Source organism: Dicentrarchus labrax, unplaced genomic scaffold (genome assembly GCF_905237075.1).
Source record: "Dicentrarchus labrax unplaced genomic scaffold, dlabrax2021, whole genome shotgun sequence".
Taxonomy (NCBI): Eukaryota; Metazoa; Chordata; class Actinopteri; family Moronidae; genus Dicentrarchus; species Dicentrarchus labrax.
This window is the reverse complement of record NW_026136730.1, coordinates 113,315-126,375: the sequence shown is the minus strand read 5'-3', so window position 1 is coordinate 126,375 and position 13,061 is coordinate 113,315. Positions and strand designations below refer to the sequence as shown.

At 38.6% G+C, this 13,061-nt stretch overlaps 1 long non-coding RNA gene and 1 pseudogene across 1 annotated transcript; both read right to left on the bottom strand.

The window, feature by feature from the left end:
- LOC127359478 (NACHT, LRR and PYD domains-containing protein 5-like) overlaps window positions 1-13,061 on the bottom strand; it is a 154,351-nt pseudogene that overhangs the window by 35,380 nt on the left and 105,910 nt on the right.
- Window positions 4,381-6,077, bottom strand: LOC127359548 (uncharacterized). Its single transcript, XR_007882656.1, has 2 exons — window positions 5,433-6,077; window positions 4,381-5,344 (listed from the first exon to the last, which is right to left on the bottom strand). It is a non-coding gene; the product is annotated as an uncharacterized LOC127359548 (long non-coding RNA).

The following is a 13,061-nucleotide window of genomic DNA, read 5'->3' as shown; positions in this document are numbered from 1 at the left end:
TATGCAGTTCCTGCAGTCAGCCTGGTTTTCTTTTAATTAAGAACGGGATAAGAATGTAATATTTTAAATAAAACTTCATGTTGTTTCTAGAGCAACAACTGTAATGTTTACAACAGCAAAGTCACTATAAGAACTCAATAATATCTCACTGTAAACAAATTTAAAACATAAATAAAAAGAAATAATATTCCTGACATCAAAATAACAAAGTTATACTTCTATACTAACGAGCGTAGTTGTGGTCAAGTGTCTCCACACAGAGGTGGTTTTGGTTTGAGGGAGGAGACCATCTCAGGTTGGCCTGTTAATGACCGCTAGGTCAGTCAGTCACTCATGTAGCTGCGTTTTTTTGAAGCTGTGACGCCGGGAACCAGATTTTCATTCATGTTACTAAAACCTTTGTTCCACATGTAAGTTAGCACAATATGCTGAAGGATTTTAGTGTTACTCACTGTGTGGTTATGTACATTATTACACACTGTTTCTGAATGATAATTTTAGCTCAGAGCCTGTTCCTCACCCAGGAGGATCTTGACATATCGTGCCTAAACTACTGCAACTCACTCCTGTCTGCCTGCATGTGCCATCTGACCTCTGCAGCTCATCCAGAATGCAGCAGCTCAGCTGGTCTTCAACCTACTGAAGCTCTCCCACACTACACTGCTCCTCCACACCCTGCACTGACTACTGGTGGCTGATCCAATCACTTTTCTAGTCACTGGTACTTGTCTACTGTGCTGCCAATGGCCTGAAAACTATATGTAGCACTTGAAGATGTTCAGCATATTTGATGAAGTTGATGTAGTTACATGATTCATGCAGTTTTGGGGTTGTATCCACACACAAGTCTCTAAATAAACTTAATGTAATGAAAAATTAGATTTTTAAGATGTACAGTCTTACTTTGTACAGTGCTGGTCTGACTGGCTGTCTGCAGTCCAGCTCTTGTTCTGGATCTTTTTCCACACTGGGGACAGGAGGAGTCTCCTGATGAAGCAGACTGGTCCCAGTATGAGGTGATGCACTGTCTGCAGAACCAGTGTCCACAGCTGGTAGAGACTGGATCCTTCAGGACGTCCTGACACAAAACACAGCAGGACAGCTGCTCCTCCACAGAAACATGACTCCTCTTCCTCTCTCTGTGAAGACATTTCTTTATTACTAAAATGATTTGTTGATTGTTGATGAAAAATACTGAGATTTGTCCGACACTGTCTGGAAGCTCAGATGGTCACAGAGAACATTAAAAGTGTTGTTAACCTTTCTGTTTGAATTCAGCATTCAGTCTGTAATGAAAATGATTCCTTTTATTTCAACTCTCCTGCTTTCATAAACACTGAGTGCTTTTCCTATCTGTCTGTCTTATTAAACATTTATTGATCTGCCTGTAGCTTGTTATTAATACAAACTCAACACTTCCTGCAGCTGCTTCACAATAAAAGCCTTCCATTAAAGAGAGCTGATTATGTCCTTCACTGTTCTACAGTCACTTTGGGCAGATTAGCTTGTGTTAGTTTAAACTGATGTTAGAAGTGCTCTAAATAATTATGATAGACCAGCAGTTTACTGTAAGACACATAGCACGTAACAGTGGTGTCACAGGTTCAACTACAAACTGTTTATTTGTTTGTTTTTAATTCCTTTTATGTTTCCTGTCACTCTATATTGTCAACTATCAAATGAAGGAATATATCCAGTTCAAATATTCTTAAAAAAGAAGTCTCCAAATCTACATTTGACATTTTCTGTCCCTGTTTTTAAATCTGCAGATTTTACATAAATAAATGGATGTTTGTTTCTTCATCTTTAGAAACAATATATTTAATTACACATTAGAAACAGATTCTTTCAGATTATAGTTACAAATATTTACAGTGACTTCAACATTAGAGCAAAAATATATGAATATTATTATATTATATATTAATTATAAATTCTGAAACTGAGGTTCTCAAGTGTTTTGTTGAATAAATTAAATAGGATACATTTTAGTTTGAAACAGTGTCTGCACTAATAGTTCTGCATCATGAAAATAAATCTATTTTGTCTTCATGTTCAATGAATCATCTTTCATCGGGTCAGTTTACAGTAAAAACAGTTTCTTACTTTGTGTCTGAGGGTCCAGGTTCATTACTGAAGTTCAGAGGAGGATTATAGGACTGATCACTCTTCATAGACAGACAGCTGGACATTGGAGACTCTGCTCTGTCCTCCTCTTCCTCCACACAAACACTCATCTTCTGGACTTCAGTCAGTCTAAGACGTAAAATATTAACAGACTGAGCTCAGAGCACAAGAAACAGTAAACAGGGAAACAGGTATGTTTAAGAGAAAACAGGAGGTAACACACACACACACACACACACACACACACACACACACACACACACACACACACACAGTACTCTGTATAGTATATAGAGTATACAGTATAATATAGAACTCCACCTGGTCACTTTCTTTAACCCTGTACTTGTTTTCTTGGGTTACAGTAGCTTTAATCTGTATTATTCAGTCAATCACAACTTTGTATCCACAGATGAATCAAACTGTTGAGTTCATTCTAACATTTCTGTCCTCTACAGTCCACAGGAAGAAAACTGACTCAGAGACTTTGACAGTAAAATAATAATAATGTTGTATTAACACTCACCCTGCCTCAGCCTTCAGTTTCCCCTCCTTTTGCTCTGTCGACTCAAAATGGAGACTGAGACTCAAACTGAACACTTTCACTTTCAGGGTTTCCTCCCTCTTCTGGTGGTCGAGACAGACGACCACCCACCTAGAGCCAAAGGATGCTCTATTTAAAAAGTGTCCTGAGATAACTTCTGTTATGAATTGGCGCTATACAAATAAAATAGAATTGAATTGAATTGGATTGAGAGGGAGAATTAAAAAAGCGCTGAAAGAAAAAGGCATTCGTTTCCAAACCCCATTCACGAGGATCCAGATCCACTGGAGCACCGGCCCGCGGACCTACGAGGACGCACATCAAGCTGCACGGGAGCTGCGGACACTGGGGGATGGAGGTGCCCGGTGTCAGAGAGGACCCGGCTTCCAACTTGGAGGAGAGGATACTGAAGGCGTTCCCATGGCAACAAGCGACCAATGGAGGAAAACAAATGGAGACAGGAGTGAAAGAAAAGCTCCAAGAGTTTAGAAGATCATCCCAATGTTAAAAACCGCACAGAAAAGCATGTGAGTGGACTGGAAAACAGGGGAGGTGAACTGTTCCTCTTTACTCTCTCTCTCTTTACTTCAACACTTAATCTGTTGAAATGACTGTAAATCACAGACTGAAGGGAATAGTAGAGTTGGACTCATTAGTGGACATGGAGCGCACCAGCAGGTCAGCCACTACACCACTAAGGAGGGCCCCAACCATCCAGGAGGGGTTTTTCCCTCCACCCACCAACAGGGGCCTTAGAGGGACAAAGGTTCCTCAGTTACAGGAAGTTCTCGCATTTATTATTTTTGTTATGATGAGTGTAAATGCTTGTTCTTGTTCTACGTTCAGAACAGAGGAGGTTTTTTTTTCTACAAGGGAAATCTGCTTTTTGTTGAGGTTATAGCATCACACAGCTCCAGATGTAAGCTGGTACATACAGGGACCAGATAATGAAAGTAGTGTCTCTAAATGTGAATGGGCTTCATAGCCCAGTCAAACAGAGCAAAATCCTTCTTAAACTAAAAACAGAAAACATAGATATTGCATTTCTGCAAGAAACCCACCTGATAATAGATCTAAACACACTAGGGGAGTAGTAATACTAATGTCAGGAAGGGTGACATACGAACATATGTCTACTATTAAAGACAAGGAAGGTAGATTCATAATGATCTGTGGGAAAGTTGATGGATATTTGTTTACCCTATACAATGTGTATATCCCTCCTGGTTCAGAACCACATTTTTATACCCAAGTAATTGAGAGGATAGCAACTGAAGCACAGGGGACTTTAATATGTGCAGGTGACTTTAATACTACGCTCAACCCAAACCTTGACTCAACTGGGATAAGAATATCTCGCCCCCCAAAAATAACAAAGAAAATGAATTTACTACTATTAGAAATAGGACTAATTGATATTTGGAGACACCTAAACTGCAAGAATATAAATATTGGGCATTAGGCAAAGGTTATCTGTATTTCTACCGCAGAGAGAGGCAGTGCTCAGTGCCCGACCTGTATCATTCAGGAACATCTTGATGATGTACGTGTGCGTGTCCCACCGTATGTTTACGACTTTTCTCATTTGGAGCCTCACTAACTTTGAGTGCTGCATCACAAAGTGGTATAAAGAAGTACTGTTTGTATTTGTGGTTCATAATCTGCTACTGTTTTGTTTACAGGTCAGGAAAATTGGTGTCAATAAAAGTAATTCTCACTACTTTTTTATTTTATTTCTTTGCAGCACTAATATAAAACACCTTAATATTTAAACCACCACAGTTTATCAACCAATACAGTCTCAACATGAGCCAAAGTTAGCATTTAAAACTATTTTTTTTTACAAAACAAAGGATAAAAATGCAGCCACCTCTTCATAACAATAATCATGCTGGTAAAAATCCTCATTAGTTTGTTTAAGATTGCCTTCTTTACTTTGAAATAAATGGCATGCATGTTGTTTCACCATGCATTGCCACAGCCTTTCCTCCGTGAGGGGCAAACACAGTCAGTTTACCATCAAGCAGCCACTTGATAAGAAAATTGGAATTGCACCAAAAATGTAATAAGCTGCAATTGACTGATAAGATGATGCAGAAAACCGACAACTCCTTCTTAGGAGGGATACTTATAGCCACAACAGATCAAACTAAACTCAGACTACTCAGTTGCATCCCGCCATTGCTTTACAACTTTACATCCATGTTAAAGTGCACATCATTAATGTTAATACATTCCCATATGTTATATTATACTGCAGCTTACTGCTGTATGAAAGGGATGAAATTCTTAACATTTTTCAAAGAGCCTACAAGAATGTCACCCTCCAAAAGATATCATCCAAACTATACTCAGCTCTTCAAAACCTTAAAAGTGATCATACTTTGGATATTAAGGAAAGATGGGACGCAGAGGGAGGCTTCACAGTCTCACAAGAGGAATGGGACAGGACTTGCAGACAGCAGTGGTCAGTGACAAGCTCCCCCTCCTGGAGGGAATTCAGCTGGAAAAACGTGACTCGATTCTTTCGTTCTCCAGCACAAAAGACCAACTATTCAAATCAGACTGCCTGTTGGAGGTCCTGTGGGAATACTTCAGCAAATCATTTTCATATGTTTTGGAGCTGTCCCTCGGTGGCTCCATTTTGGAGAGAGGTTCTTGGGGTCCTGGAAGCTGTTTTTAAAAGGAAAATGTTTTAAATTTCAAAGTCATGTACCTGTGTGATCTGGATGGATTTGAATATACAAAGCGGGACAAATACCTTTTGAGGGTGTTGTTAGTGGGGTGTAAAAAGACTTTGACCTCAGAGGCAGAGCAGGTCGTTCCTTAATCGGAAGGTTGTGGGTTCGATCCCCGGCTCCTGGTGCCACATGTCGAAGTATCCTTGAGCAAGATACTGAACCCCAAATTGCTCCCGATGCTGTGTATGAATGTTAGTTTCTGTTTGATGGACTTTGCCATCACTGTGTGAATGTGTGTGAAAGGGTGAATGTGGCACGTAGTGTAAAAGCGCTTTGAGTGGTCGGAGACTAGAAAGGCGCTATACAAGTACAGGTCCATTTACCATATAGTTTATAATATATATGTTATGGAAAGAATTACATTCAAACTAAGGAACCAAACTGATACTTTTGAAGAGAACTGGTCAAAATGTCTCAGCTATGTGTCAACTGTAAGACCTGATTTCATATAGATCTCAAAGATAAGGTCGAATTCTTTAATAAGAAATGTTTTTTCCCTATTTTCAAGCAGCATCTTTATATTTTTATGTATGATGTGCTTATGTTGACTGCTGTTTTACTTAATGCACAAATCCTCCCCTCGTCATGTTATGTTATGTTATGTTGTATGTTTTTGTACCCAGCTGGCACATATGTAGGAGCCCCTAAAGAGACATGGAAAAAAAATAAAACATGAAACGTTTCTAGTGCGCACTAGATACTATCTTGTGAGCACTAGATACTATCTTGTGAGCACTAGATACTATCTTGTGCACATGGCTCATTTGAATATTAAAAGTAGCCATGTGTTGATAGGTCACCACACGAAAATGTAACCAATGAAATTACTTATTTTAACACACATTTTAAGCCAATAAGTATTAAACTAACAAGGTAATTTGTCAAAAGGCGACCGTTTCTGTTATTTTCTCAAAAGGGAGATCAGGAGTCTGAGACAGAGGGGCCGACACAGGACAGGGCATTTAAATGCGGACTGTAACAAAAAAGGTTACAGATTAATTTACATTTATTTTTTAGTTACAGACAAATTAGTTTAATACTCATTTGAATATTAAAATTAGCCATGTGTTGATTCGCCACAACACGGATGTATCTAGTGTTCACAAGATAGTATCTAGTGCGCACTGGAAACGTTTCATTTTTTTCCCCCAAGTCCCTTTAGGGGCTCCATACATATGTGTTTGTTACTAAAAGAAAACGAATAAAAAGTAAATAAATAAAAAAATTAACTTAAACATTCTGGTTTATACATTAAATAAATCAGTGTTATCTATGTTACAGTCGCTGGTAATACACTGCAACTCAATTACTGGCCACAAGAGGGCGCTGTTGACCGCATAATTATAATGTGGTCAACAGCGCCCTCTTGTGGCCAAATAACAGAACTGCAGTTAAAACAATGTAAACAGAAAACAGCAGTTTCCTACTTCAACACTGAATCTAATCCAGCTGCAGCAGTTTACCAACATTAAAAACTCCTTCAGGGGAAATATGAGGAGAAAATAAAATGTCAAAGCTTCCTGTTTCACAGCTGAACTTGATATTTATGTTGATGATATTAAAAAATCCCCACTTAGACCTGACATTAAAACTGTTGTATTAACCCTCTACTGCATTAATTATTACTTTAACATGATGGAAATGTTTTAATTCGTTTTTTATTATTTAAAATGGTTTAAATAATGGAAATATTTGATATATTTTTATAATTGTTTCTTTTCTAAAAACATAATACCTACATGTTTCCATTTTACAAAAAGCCAACCACATCTAAACTGATTTTTAATGATGAGAATTAAAAGTTAACTTTCTCCAGATAGTATTTGAACTTTTCTCTTGAAGGAATTTTGCCGCAATATTGAACAGTTGGTTAACTTTTGGGGCCCTCAGATATTCTCAGTGTCACTTGTCCATGGAAAAAGGAATGACAAACAGGATTTCATGGTCACATGATGTGATGTGTATTTATACTTTCAAAGTAAAAGAGCCTCTTTTCACAATAAAACTAAAGTACCGGTGAGTAAAAGTGAGAAACAGTCATTGTTACCATATGGCAACACTACGGTGGCTGATAGGGTTTTGTGTTTGGTGTGGACGGTCTCTGGAGTCTTTAAAGGATACGGAGCAGACGGAAGGACCAGACATGCTGCATTATTGCACACAATATTTGAATGAGGGACACTCGTACGATGCAATCATGGACATGCTGTCAAGTTTACACAATATAAACATTAGCTTGCGGACTCTAAAAAGTAAACACAGGGTTGTACCGCAGAAAGCCATCACCATGACTACCACTCTGGAGCGTGCAGCCACATGTATGGCTCATCCACGATTAACCAGCGCATTGAGTCCTGGTGGTCCATATGTAGAAAGGGAAGGGAAGTGGCTTTCACAAAGTCATTTAATAATATATATATACACACAGACAAGCCCGAAGTTCTTCATACCGCTGGAACATTTGGACTTAACTTGGTAACATTCAAAACTGTTTTAAACTGTAAACATTGGTCACTTGTCAGCTTCATCAGCTTATTCCTTTTCAAAAAGGTAGATGACTTTTTAATGTTTGTTTTTTTTTGTGCAACAATATTGTTTCTATTTAATGTTTGTCTGTTAGATGTTCTGTGAGTTGTTCTTGGAGGTCGTGTGAAATGTCAAATAAACGTCTCCCGATCGTGTCATTGGACAGAGGGACAGGTTTCAGTGTCTCAGCACTTTTCTCACCTATGATTGTGACCATGTCCAATGCTGCCGGAGTATTAGCTCCTCTGCTATCCTGTGAGCTTTTTGGCCCCTTGCGATGTGGCGGTGTTTGTACGAGGCTAACGGTGCTTTTTTATTTACTGATGCCTGTTGGAGATACTCATCGAGTTTTCTATGAAAAAAGTCCAGTGGCTTATTGACATAACTGGGGTGTAAGGTCTCCAGGTGTTTGCTTTCATGCTGTCCGCTGTCAGAGTTTTTAGGCATTAAACACACACAGGTCTTTCCTCATTTCCGACCGTATTCACGGTAAACCCAAAGGCTGTGTAGGCTTCATCGTATTTCCTGCTCTTATTAGGTTTATGCCGGTTACCGTCACTTGCTGTTCTTTCCTCTGACGTCTCCTCCGTTTTTCTTTTCACTCCTGTCAGAAACTTCTCCATCTCTCCTCCTCCGTCAGTCCCCCTGCCTCTCACTGTTGAGACACCTCACTGCCCCCCCACTATTTGAGAAGTACTGGATTAATGTGAGCAAATCCTCAGAAACTCATGTGAGATGGTTAATATATTCTGGTCAGTGCGATGTACAAAACTGTGGCAAGCAGCTCTCAGCAACATCAACTAGAACTGCTTGACAATGTGTATATTCATTTAAGCTCATACATTTCCTACATTATTATTGTATATATACAGTAAATTCATTAAATCACTACTGTTCACTAAAGTATTCTGTTTTATATGTATTTTGTTTTATTCATATATTTTAACTTGTGCACTAATTTAAGTCTTTTGTGTCTTTTATGTTTGTCATTTTCTTTTAAACATTTTATATGGAATCACTGAAAAACACTAACTTTTGTGCTGATGGTAAGAACTTAAAGTTGATCTTTAATGTTCAGTTTCTTTCCTGTAGAGGGCGCTGCAACACAGTGAAGTGATGCAGTCACTTTACAAGCTGACTGTGAAATTCTGTCACTGCTGAGTTTATATAAACACTTTAAACTTGCTGTAAATATCTGACAGACATTAAATACTTTTTATTCACCTGATCCTTTAATATCTTCCTATAACTTGCACCAGTAAATTCTGCTTCTGCAAACTTCTTGATTTTTCAAAATAAAAAGGATTTCTGCAAATGAAATTTCTCAAAATTTAAAGAGTGTTGAAGTCTTATTTTGAGTATTGAGACTGAATTAAAAACAGAATTTGATGCACACATGAATTATACTTAAGGCACTATTATACACTAATGAGTTAGGCACATATTACACATATTATTTCTGCCAACAGATCCTATTATAGTAGTTAGCTTGTTGATAAGTGAAGTAGCCTTTAGTCTGAGAGCCACAGAGTGAATCAGCTGCAGCTCCATCATCACCATCTTCTCCTGTTACTGAGGACGTCATCAGAGAAGTTGAACAACTCAAACTGAGTTATTACTGAACATGACTTCCTGTATTAAGACCAGGGAATCAGTTTGAGAGTGACAGCAGCTTCTAATCCTGTTTTCAGTTTAACTCTGGGGCTTCCTTTTTATTGTTCATGTATGGAATTTGCCTTTAAGTCTCTAAAGTTGAATTCTTCTGTGTTACAACAGACTGGACGAGCACTTGTTGGAAACTGATTCACTTTAATTGTGTGAATAAAACATGATCTTTCTCAGTGTGGGGGTCAGAGTCAGATGGCTTTCCACCTTTGTTTTATGCTCAGAGTCTAATGAAGACGTAAACAGCCGACTGCAAACTGAGAAACTACAGTAAAGCTTTGATTGAATCCACACTTTGTTCAGGTTTTATCTTATTTCTATTCCTCACAAGCAAATATTCATCTGTTATAAAATGAGAAAAAGCTGATATTTGTGATAGTTATGGATTTATTTATTTGAAAATCAAGTAACAACCAAGTTCAATAAACAACCAACACTTGAATCTTCTTCAGTCAGAAATTAAATTTACACCAACATGGAGATAATTTATATTTATAGTAGCTGGATTTTGGAGATTTATATCAATCAGAAGTAAGATGTGATTTCAATAAACAGATTTGTGTTTTTGATGCAATAATATAAATATGAGAAAACACAACAAATATATACATGCACATAATCTTAATTATTAACAATAACACGTAAGATTAGAGCTTATTTCATATTTTGCTGATTCATTTTATGTCAATAGAATAATATAACAAGGTATTCAAATGTTCTGGTGTTCAATGTGTAACCAATGTTCACTGACTTCTCACCAAAATCCAGATATTTCAGTAACTTTAAGTAACTCTGTTCAATATTTTTATAATAACAATGGATCAAATATCAAAATGAAAATTGATCAATATCACCAGACTTTGCAGTTCTTTAGTTCAGTTTCCTGCAATAACACAATCTGTTGGGATAAATTAGAAAAAAATACTATTTTAAAAGATAATAAATATTATTGCACTAATATTAATGATTCCAAAATATATTGTGGAAATTAACTGCAACTCTTCATCGTCCCACAAGGTGCAAAGAAATAAATCAAATTAAGTAAGTTTCAATCTACAGTTATGTTGACATTGTGTCTGACAGTGGAGCTGATCTCAGAGCAGTTCAGACTGCAGCACTGAGAGTCATCTCCACTGGTTGTGATTCCTCTGTCAGTCACTGCTGGATGAAGCTCTCCTCTCCACTCTACCTCCCAGTAACATGGCCCAGTCAGAGCTGATGCTGCTGCTTCAACCTCTCTGGATCATCAGGACACAGCTGATCCTCCAACACAACCTCCTTCCTCACCACTCACACTCTGACTGAGATCACTTCCAGCTGATGAGAGAAGAAGACAGACAACAGAAGTCATAAATCAGTGTTTACAGAGACTCCCTCCATCAGCACATCCAGTATAAAGACCAGCAGGGACTTCAGTCCAGTTCAGACCAGAAGGTGAGTGGCTGTGTAGCGTAGCCTGCTTCCTTTCAGCTCTCATGTTAACGTATTGGAGTGAACACACTGAGCTGAAGCTCACAGACCTGCAGACACTTTGGACATCAAGTCTGTTGACTCTGCAGATTTCACTGAAGTACACAGTGGAAATAAAGTGCTAAGAGTCCCTGAACGCATCATTACTGCAGAAACAGAGAGACATTCACTGCCCACTGTAATGATGGATTTACTGCTGTTTGGGTTCAAAGCTGATAAAAACCACAGTCTCAGTCACATTTGAATGTTTCATCTGCTTTTGAAATCTCACAGGACAGATCTGTAAATATGGAGTCTGTTTAAAATAATGTTGGGATCCAAGGATACCTTTAATTATGAACTTGTTCATTTGAAGTATTTTTCTGGTCCAAAAGGGAAATGTTGGAATATGGCCACATGTGTTTTACACAAAGAAGATGGTCTTTCCTACAGCAGCCTGTATGTACAAGTGAAAGCCTGATTGTAGTAGTCTTTTAGACAAAGGAAAGACGCCCGCCAGATAACAGACCTTATAGTGGGGGTCCAGGAATGCGGCAGGGTGTGTCATAAAGGCAATAAAACGGCCAAACACCGGCCCCTCATTGGTCAGAGATCTTCAGACACCAGACCTGTTATCATGGCTATTTAAGCCAGAGAGATGATCTTCTCTCTCTCTTCTCATCTACCTTTGCTCCTGCTCACCCCCCCGGTGATAAGTGGTGTGGCCCGACCCACCACTAGCATGGCACAAAAGCCTGCTTTTTCCTGTGATACCTACACCAGCGGACATCGCAGAGCAGAGACTGTTTGGACTTCAGAACCACAATTCGGATCAGCCTGGCTTGTTTCAAAACCTCCTGCCTCTCATGCTCTCTGCCTCACACACACTCCTTTAGTTATTTTAAGTTAGATTGTATATTGTGTATTTTCCTCTGTTTGCTTTTATTATATCTGGTTTATAAATGTTTGTGTTTACATATGCTGGCCTATTTAATTTAAAGAGTGAGTGATACCAACCTCTTCTATGTAGAACTCCAAAGCTCCCACTCTAGCTATTATTGATGATTTTGGTTGTAATTCTGATTTCTGAATTAATAGTTTAGATTTAATTTAGATGTAATTTTTATGAGACTGATCAATCGATTATTGGTTATCGTTCCCTTATTTAAGGGTGGTGCCCCGAAGAACTTTAATATTAATTAAAGTAATTAGGGATCGAGCACTGACAAGTGCAAGACCCTATTGTTCCTTTTAGGAATTATTATACTTCTGCCCCTTCTAACGCATATTTGACCCCCGCAGCATTCTCAAAATGTCATGAAAATTTGCACAAAATTCAAACGTAGCGAAAATACCGATATGACATTGTCCCCGTGCACGGGCGCCGCCAAACGGCTAAGCCACGCCCCCCCAGAGTCAGCCCCCAAGACCCGTAAGGCCGACATGTACGAAAATTGGTACGCATGTGTATGATGATAAAAGAAGCAGAAAAGCCTCAAGGACCCATACCTCAAACCCAACAGGAAGTCCGCCATTTTGGATTTTGTGGCCATTTTTGGCGATTTGCACACATTTGAACGAACTCCTCCTAGGGCGTTTATCGGACCGACTTCAGATTTGGACACAGCCATCTAAACACATTCACTATTAAAAGTTGTGCTCCCCAGTTGTTATCGTCAAACATTGTGCCCGTGGCGTGGCGTCACGTGTTGTGCAATTTCAAACCTCGTCATGAAAGAGGGATTCGTCATAACTTCAGCGTACATGATCCGATCTCAATGCAACTTCACGTTTGATAAGAGTCCGGCCCTGAGCACGTCTATGTGATAATATTCAGTAAAAGTGAGAGCGCCACCTAGTGGTAAAAGAAAATGTCATTTTTTTATACTTCCATGTTCTACTCCTAGTAAGATAATCAGATCAAGCTGAAATCTAGTCAGGAAATGCAAAACATGTTATTAATTATATTTCTTGATTGTGGTGAGTTCTTATTAAAGGGCGTGTCCGTG